We start from the raw sequence: 8,152 nt of genomic DNA on the forward strand, positions 1-8,152 counted from the left end.
GAGATGACAGGAACTCACCAGGACGCCGTGGTGCGCCGTGGTGCGCCGTGGTGCGCCGCGGTGCGCACCTCTAATGCTTAAGGCTTAAGGCTTAACATTCAGGGCAGACACGCTCCCTTATTAAGATCCAGGTGATCCCACAGCAAGCCCGAGGTGGCGGAGGGAAGCAGATGCTGCTTATTCGAACGACACGTGCGTACACACACACACACACACACCCACACACACACACACACACACACCCACACACACACACACACACACACACACACACACACACACACACACACACACACACACACACACACACACACACACACACACACACAAAGCCACAGACATGCCTACACAGCCTCAACCCTCACATTAGAAAACAAGTAATGGTGGACAGACAGGCAGGATATATAATACATACATTATCCTTTATATACATAAATGAATACACTTCCTCACACGGTCATGCATCAACTTACACACAGAAATTGCTCAAATGCGTGCATGTACATACTTGTCAGGAAACATACACACGCACACAAACTCACGCACACAAACTCCCATACACAGGCACAAACACACAAACACACAAAATCGAACACACACACACACACACACACACACACACACACACACACACACACACACACACACACACACACACACACAGACAAAAACACACAGTCAGGGGGCGTCCATGATTAGATCTCTTTTAATGATGGGATTCGATCAGTTTGCGGCTCTTCACACCAGCCGGAGCTGTCGTGTTACCGCATTTTAACGGGCTGCAGATACTAGATGCTCGACTGAGCCTCCAAATCGCGCGGAAGGAGGACAATTTATTTCACGACGGCCAGCGGAAGAGACCCACGCTAATCAGCTCTGAGCAGATTGGATCGGATCAGATCCTAGAATTCAGCTCGGTGTGTGATTTGCATTTAGGATGGAAGGATCTAAGATCAGCGGTTGCATGGCTGCATACTCGGTTTAGGGTTCATGATTCGATAGACAATATTTTTAACAAAGTTTGCTCGGAAAGACAATACAGCTGCAGAGGATTCCTTCTTTATTGCCTCCGCATCGCATATGGCAAAACAATACATTTAAATAAAACAATTGCATGCATAACCATTTGTCATAGTTTCCTCCTTTTACCTGCTACTATCATGGAACTGTATGGCTGCTTTGCACAAGAAAGGCATCAACATGTGGTTTCAGTTTCTATATCTACTGTACAATGTCAGTGCCAATATTGGTGATTCTGTGCTCGGGTGTGTAGTAAGTAAGCATGTAAATGAAAAATTAGCACATTTCTTTTTCATCTCCGCGTTATGCATATTCACATTTAGCCACATTTCTGCACTGCAGACCCAGACTGGCCTTTCGTGAGGTCAGATTATCTTCTGATCATCAATAATTCAGACAGAAAATGTACGTATCCAGATATGACCATGTGATGAAACAAGCATTAAAGAAAAAAGGCCGAAATACAGTATTGAATATGTGCCTGAACCTAGGGCCCATTTCCCGCTGAAACATTTCTGCACATTCACTGAAACGCTCTGCTTGTTGTGACAAATTGCAAGGAAGTGATCAGACTGTCAGACGCGCACACGTCAACCCCCGAGCCCCCACAGTGGGACTAGGAATGTTTAAAATGACAGACAGGGGTTTTTTTTTTTGTTTTTTTTTTAACGACTCTAGAAGCATCTGTGCTTTATCGCCGCTTGCTTACGTCCATGCCTCCCGCGTCCAGCCCCCACTCTCATCCAACGCCGCCATTTAAAGAGTAACCAAGCTCATTTTTACGAAAGCCGCCGAGTCAATTATGAACTCTATTTGCTGCAAATCCCAACGGAGGGAAGGGAAAACACAAAGTAAATCTAGTGAGCGATCCCTCCCTCAGCTCCCGGTGGTAGCCCACATTAGGCGGGCCCGAGAGAGGAGGCGGAGAAGAGGAGGAGGAGGAGGAGGAGGAGGAGGAGGAGAAGAGAAGCTGAGAATGAGGGGGAAGTATCGTCCCGCTGACGTGTGCTGGCTCTGAGCACCAAACACACCAGACATGGAGCGTGTCTGAGAGGACGAGGGAGAGAGAGAGAGAGAGAGAGTGGGCCAGACCAAAGAGGGGGGAGACAATAATAGACGGAATAAAAGATGAGAAAAGAATTTGCAGTGGCCCCAAGTGGCCTAAACAACACCTGCTTCTTCGGATCTCATTCTGATTTGCGCTCTGTACCCCGTGATTCAATACTGTCTCTTATTAAATTGCATGGAGGCCTGTTGCGTGTTAACATGCTAACATGCAACCTAATCCAGTGTGTTGAGCACTTGTACTAAATTAGCTGGTTTACCATTCAGTGAAACGTCCACCTCACAGTTCATGTAGGTATGCCTTCAATCCATCCTTTATCCGATCCATCCTTTCCAACATTATTGCATGTTGCCTTATGCATAATATACATATTATATTGGCTGTGCATGGCTCGGCTGTGGCTTATGCAAAGAAAACACTCAGCGTTTTCAATACACGGCACAGCTCAGATCTCTTTTCATCGCTCCATTCACCCGTCCATTCATCAATCTTCTCGCTCTCTCTTGAACGTCTTTCTCTTGTCTTCCGGGTCTCGTCAGGTCATTTAGTCTGTTTTCCCATTTGCACAACTCGGTCTACACTTCCCTGTACTTTGTTGAAAGCAAAAAAAAGAAACAACACGGCACAGACAGCATGACACTCATCAGTAATGTACTATTTTAAGAGCCGTCACGAAACCATCGTCCATCCATCCACCGACCATCCACCCGGCACCTCCTCGGTGGCTCTGCGCCCACGCTGGATTCGCCGCCGTCCCGGGAACCTCCTGGTGTGTCTGAGCTCCAGATGGCTGAGCTGATCCCAACAAGGTTTCCCTCCGGGATTTGCAATGAGCGGATCCTGTGTCTCCATCGCTGTGCGCGGCGCAGACATCTCCTGTCTCTTGGACAACGTGTCAACGATCGCCTTCTCTTCCCAGACTCGAGACTAGAATTTACAGTGACCAGGAATCCGGCCTCTCGCTCATTACGGCGGCGCCACACAACATTGTTCGCGGCTAAATAGAAGGATTTACGGGCGGAGGAAGTCATCAGCGACCTGATCAATTTGACGCAAGTCGGTTTTTCGTTCTTTCCATTGTGAGAGAGGAGGGGAATCGGCGTGACAGCGTGGCGGGCCACCAGACGGACTTTGAAATTGGATTCCGGCGGGGAGCCGGCCCACCTTGCCCGGACCCCCCCCACCCCCCTCGCCGCGATACAGCAATGTCTACAGTTTTGTTTGGCGAGACCGAGCCTCATATATGTGGTACGTCCTGCTCGATTCGGCTGCTCTCAGAGAAAACCTCTGTTTTTTTTCTGCAGCAGTATGACAAAAACCACCGCAATGAATGAAAACATGGCAGGGGAAGGGGATTTAAAGAGCAACAGCTCTATCTAGTGGAGATCGCTGCATGGGAACTGGAGGCTCTTTCTTCAACTGAAAAGTGAAAATTGAGAGAGACTTGGTCCAAGTTAACAGACTGTCGTCCTATGTCCTCAAGGTACAGCTGCAGAGTACTGTCCAACAGAGCCTGTTGTTGTTGGAACATGTGCCCCCACTTCCACAAGGCCTCCTGTCCTAGAAAGGTTTTCTTTCAATTGCATTAATTTATTGGGGCTTAGATACTGAATTGAATATCTTCTCAAATCAGTACCTGAAGACCAGACAAACCATTATACTGCACTACAGTATAACTGCAAGACAAACGGAAAGTCAAGTTTTATGCTTGTGGCAGAACAGCAGAGGAACTGTTTTCACTTGTTTCAGGAAGAAAAAACAGTAAGAAATATTTTTTAAAAGGTATTTTCAGTATTATTAGTAGCGTTTCCACTGCGTCTTGGCCTCCCGCCCACCATAAAAAATGGTGTTTTAGGACGAAGGTTTTTTGGAAAACGCCTTCGAAACTTTTTTCGAAGGCTTTTATTTTTTTTTGTGAATCCGCGTCGGAAACCTCCGAGCGACGCCCGTGGCGTGGTTCTCTCTGTCTCCATTTTGAGGTTTAAAAGTCTCTCCAGGTTTAGGAAGGACGTCCGTGCAGCGTAGTGTCTGATTATTACGAAGGAGCTCGCTACGCCGCAGGCTCCTGATGTTCTTCTGCGGTTACGAGCTCTGTCGGTGTTTCAGATCGTTGTGACGTTCGTGTGGATGGAGATTTCTTTTGTTCTGATGCGGGGGGGAAGGGGGGGGGGTGCCTTTTCAGAAATATCAATATAGTGTTTTGAAGGTTACATGTCACCTCCCACCAATTCACCTCCTGCGTCCCTCTCATGGGGGTGTGCCTAGTGACCGAACTGATATAACAACAGGCTAATGGAGCAGCGACCACTCAAACAAAGTCATAACGGAGGATTTTTCATTCCAGATCAATATTGAAGGTCAAAAGAAGGTTGTCGCCAGGTCTCAAAAAGGGTGTGGAATGAGTGTGGAAAAAAGCTTCTCCCTTACCTGTGGGATTGCAGCTGCGCTGAGTTGTACCAACTACATTTGATAATAACTATTTTACATGTTTTGTCACCTGAGTGTACATAACCATACTTCTGTTATTACTTTAACGTACCTCTGTGATTCCCTAATTCTTCCCCGCGGGGGTTTAAGACCCTTTACCACATGGAAGCCGTGACATTGCCGGAAAAAAAAAATATCCGGCAAAGGCAGCAGGCAGTCATTCCCACATCGGCCTCCTTTATGGAGGACTTCCGTGCGGAGTCTGTTCCCACACGGATGACTGTAGCGTATACATCAGGTAACGTTCCAGAGAGGTGTCTAATATCACACCAGACGAGGCAACAGAAGCGTTTTTCATCTTCAGACCACGCGATTCGCCCCCCATCCCACCGCCCCACCCGGACGCTCCCGGTTCCCTCCGCCGACGGAGCGGGGGGCGGAGCCCCCCCGTCCCCGAGCGCAGCGACCCCGACCCGGTGGTGTTAAATCGGCGTGATCGTTTTCAACCCGTCCTCCTCTCCCCGCCTCCGGAGCAGGAGCGTTCTCCACCCGCTCCACCCCTCCCTGTTCGCCGGCTTCTTCTCCGGCGAGTGTGCGTCCCACGACCCTGCGCCGCACCCCCTGACCCTAAAACGCTCGTCCAGGGTCTGAGCAGAATTTCTACGAAGAGGAAGAAAAACACCCGCTATTTGTGCTTTGCTTGGACTCGGCTTCGCCCATACTGTACAGAAATGCTTGCATTGACACACACTTCCATTCACAGCCGTACCAGCATTTTCTCGTAAATGATACGACTTCGGGAGTGGGGACATTTACGGAGCTACTTTTACGGAACATTGGCACCGGCTCATTTTCCATACATGACGCCAATATGGAACATTGACAGTGTATTTGTGGCTTTCAGTGCAAGGGGGAAAGGGGTTTTATAATACATTTTCCCACCACCCTACTTGAATTTGAACCGGTCAAAACACTTGTCTACTTTATGCTCTGTTCTCATGTTACATACAGTAGTGTAATACAGTATATGGAGTGCTGTGCTGCAATGATTTAATGTAGTCTTCAGTGCACACTGGTACTATTACTAAAAATATACTAAAACATATGACGTTGTGAGGGTCTTTTCAGCCTTTACAATACTCCCCTACTCGACCTATACCTCACATATACCATATACCTGTATGCTGAGATGGAATGTGACTTGAGACTTGACTCAACAAGCAAACACAATGGCATCTACAATGTGTATGCGTGCATGTGTGCGGTGTGTGGTTTCCCTGCAACGTAGTGTGTGCTTCATGTGTGTGGGTCAGGGCATGCTGAGCCTCCTGGAGAACGATCAGTGCGTGGAGGCCTCTCCCTGTCTATTCTAGCTCCCTCTGGGCAGGAGGAGCGTCCCTTCTGTTTGGTCCCGTGCCCATCTCAGCTCAAAGACTCAAAGGGTATATGTGTGTGTATGTGTGTGTGTGTGTGTGTGTGTGTGTGTGTGTGTGTGTGTGTGTGTTTGTGTGGGTGTGTGTTTGGTTGGAAAACGTACAGTGGAATTTCAGCCTGTGAACCTTCCACCCCCTCAGGATGAGTCAACAGAGATGTCCTTTCCCATTTATGAAGGTCTGGCTGAATGATAATAATTAGTGTGTGCGTGCACGCGCCAGTGTGCTAGTACAATATTTGTGTGTGCTTGGTTTTGCCGTGACTATTTTACACCAATTAGTTGCATCCAACTGTTGCTTGGAGGGCGTGCGGCAGGTGTCTTTCACTCCATCCCCACAAACATTCCTCAAGTGTGTTGTGTCTTTGTTTTTTGTTTTTGTTTGTTGTTTTTTTTTTACAAACGCTCGACCCCGCGGCCCCAAATGACTGCGGGATCGTGATCTGCGTCCCTTCACCCGCACAAGATAAAAATCCCATTTTCTTGATAGTTTTCTCTGTATTTTGTCGGTAATTGTGTTTATACGGATGAATCACACTAGTGCCGCAACCTACAGCAGGTTGTCAGAAGCCATGATTGCGTGTGCGAGCCTCTCAGCGGCATCACTTGGTGGCGGTAACAAATAACGCCGCAGAATGCAAATGGCCTCATCAATTCAGAGAAGGAGGGAGGAAAAGCGATAACCACGCCGAGAAATTACGGCCCCGGCACCTGCAGACGCTCGCCGCGCGATCTGCAATCAGCGCGTCGCAACAAGTCGAGATCCCACACCTGGGTAATGTGGATGAACGCTCGGTGAACTTCTTGTTTTTTGGGGTTTTTTTCGGCAATTACTCGGTGTTTTAAAATCCAAGAGGATTGCAGCTTCAAATTTGAGTCAACACATTTTGATAAAAATGATTTTGTGTTTCTGTTCTCAGTAATCACATTTGAGGAAATGTAAAACTTTAATAGTTTGACCCTTATATACACCGATCGGCCACAACATTAAAACCACTGACAGGTGAAATAAATAACAATGCTCATCTCATTCCAATGGCAGCTGTCAAGGGGTGGCATATATTAGGCAGGCAGACAAGTTGATGTGTTTAAAACAGGAAAAATACTATAATATATATATATATATATATGTATATATGTATATATGTATATATGTATATATATATATATATTTATTTTTTTTAACTTGTGCTGTCAGCATGCTGGGCATACAACACAGAGTATTTGTACCATTGCATCTAGGACAGAGTTAGTCTGCAAGTGGAGTTCAACTTCTCAACCTGCAATGCAACTCTTTATTCATTCTTTAATCATCAGCAACTGCTGCAACAACTCTGTCCTGTGGACGACCTGTGTGATGACAGGAGCACAGTTTTATGTTATAGAGAACCACCACCAACCTCCCTCTATGGAGAACTATTGACCATGTTTGGGTCAATAAACAACTGATCACTACTCCAAGAGGGGGAGAATCACCACGGTGAGACAAATAAACATAGAACCAAACAACAGTTACACAAAAACATAAACATTGGACGACAACATGTATTGAAAAACAGTGAATTAGGTTCATGAAAACTGCAACTACAACGGGTCATGTGACCTCTTCCTGTCATAGTTATGGCAGCAAATGAGGGAGGAAAGCAACCAGGACCCTCCTGGTTGCTTTCCTCTGGGGTGCACTTGAGGCAGGTGTGATGGTGTGTGCGTGTGTAATGGGACCGCCTGTGTGTGTGTGTGTGTGTGTGTGTGTGTGTGTGTGTGTGTGTGTGTGTGTGTGTGTGTAAGATGTCCACTGGTGAGTGTACATGACTTATCTCCATTAGCATTGGTGTAGAAGGTCAGTAAAATGTCGCGGCGCCTCCAAGCAGCGGAAGGGGATAAGCTCCCTCCGAACTCCGCAGCCTTGTCGACACCCTACGGCTACAGGAAAGCCCCGAGCACCCTGCCCTGCGGCCACAGAGAACCCTGGGCCCACGGAGAAGGCAGAAGGCCGTGGAACAACCCCAACGCCCAGCCCCGAGGAGCATGACCCAGTCCCAGGGAGCACGAGGAGACCCCGCACCCCAGGGGCGCACACATACAACCAGCCCCCGGGTGGAGGCACAAGACGCAGCCACCACGGCACGGACCGGCCCGGATCCCGGCCCCGCGGCGACAAACCGACACCCCGCCCAAGCTGCCCGAGCCGCCCGCCCCACGGGCGA

The sequence above is a fragment of the Zeus faber genome, assembly GCF_960531495.2.
Source record: "Zeus faber genome assembly, chromosome: 5".
Classification (NCBI taxonomy): domain Eukaryota; kingdom Metazoa; phylum Chordata; class Actinopteri; order Zeiformes; family Zeidae; genus Zeus; species Zeus faber.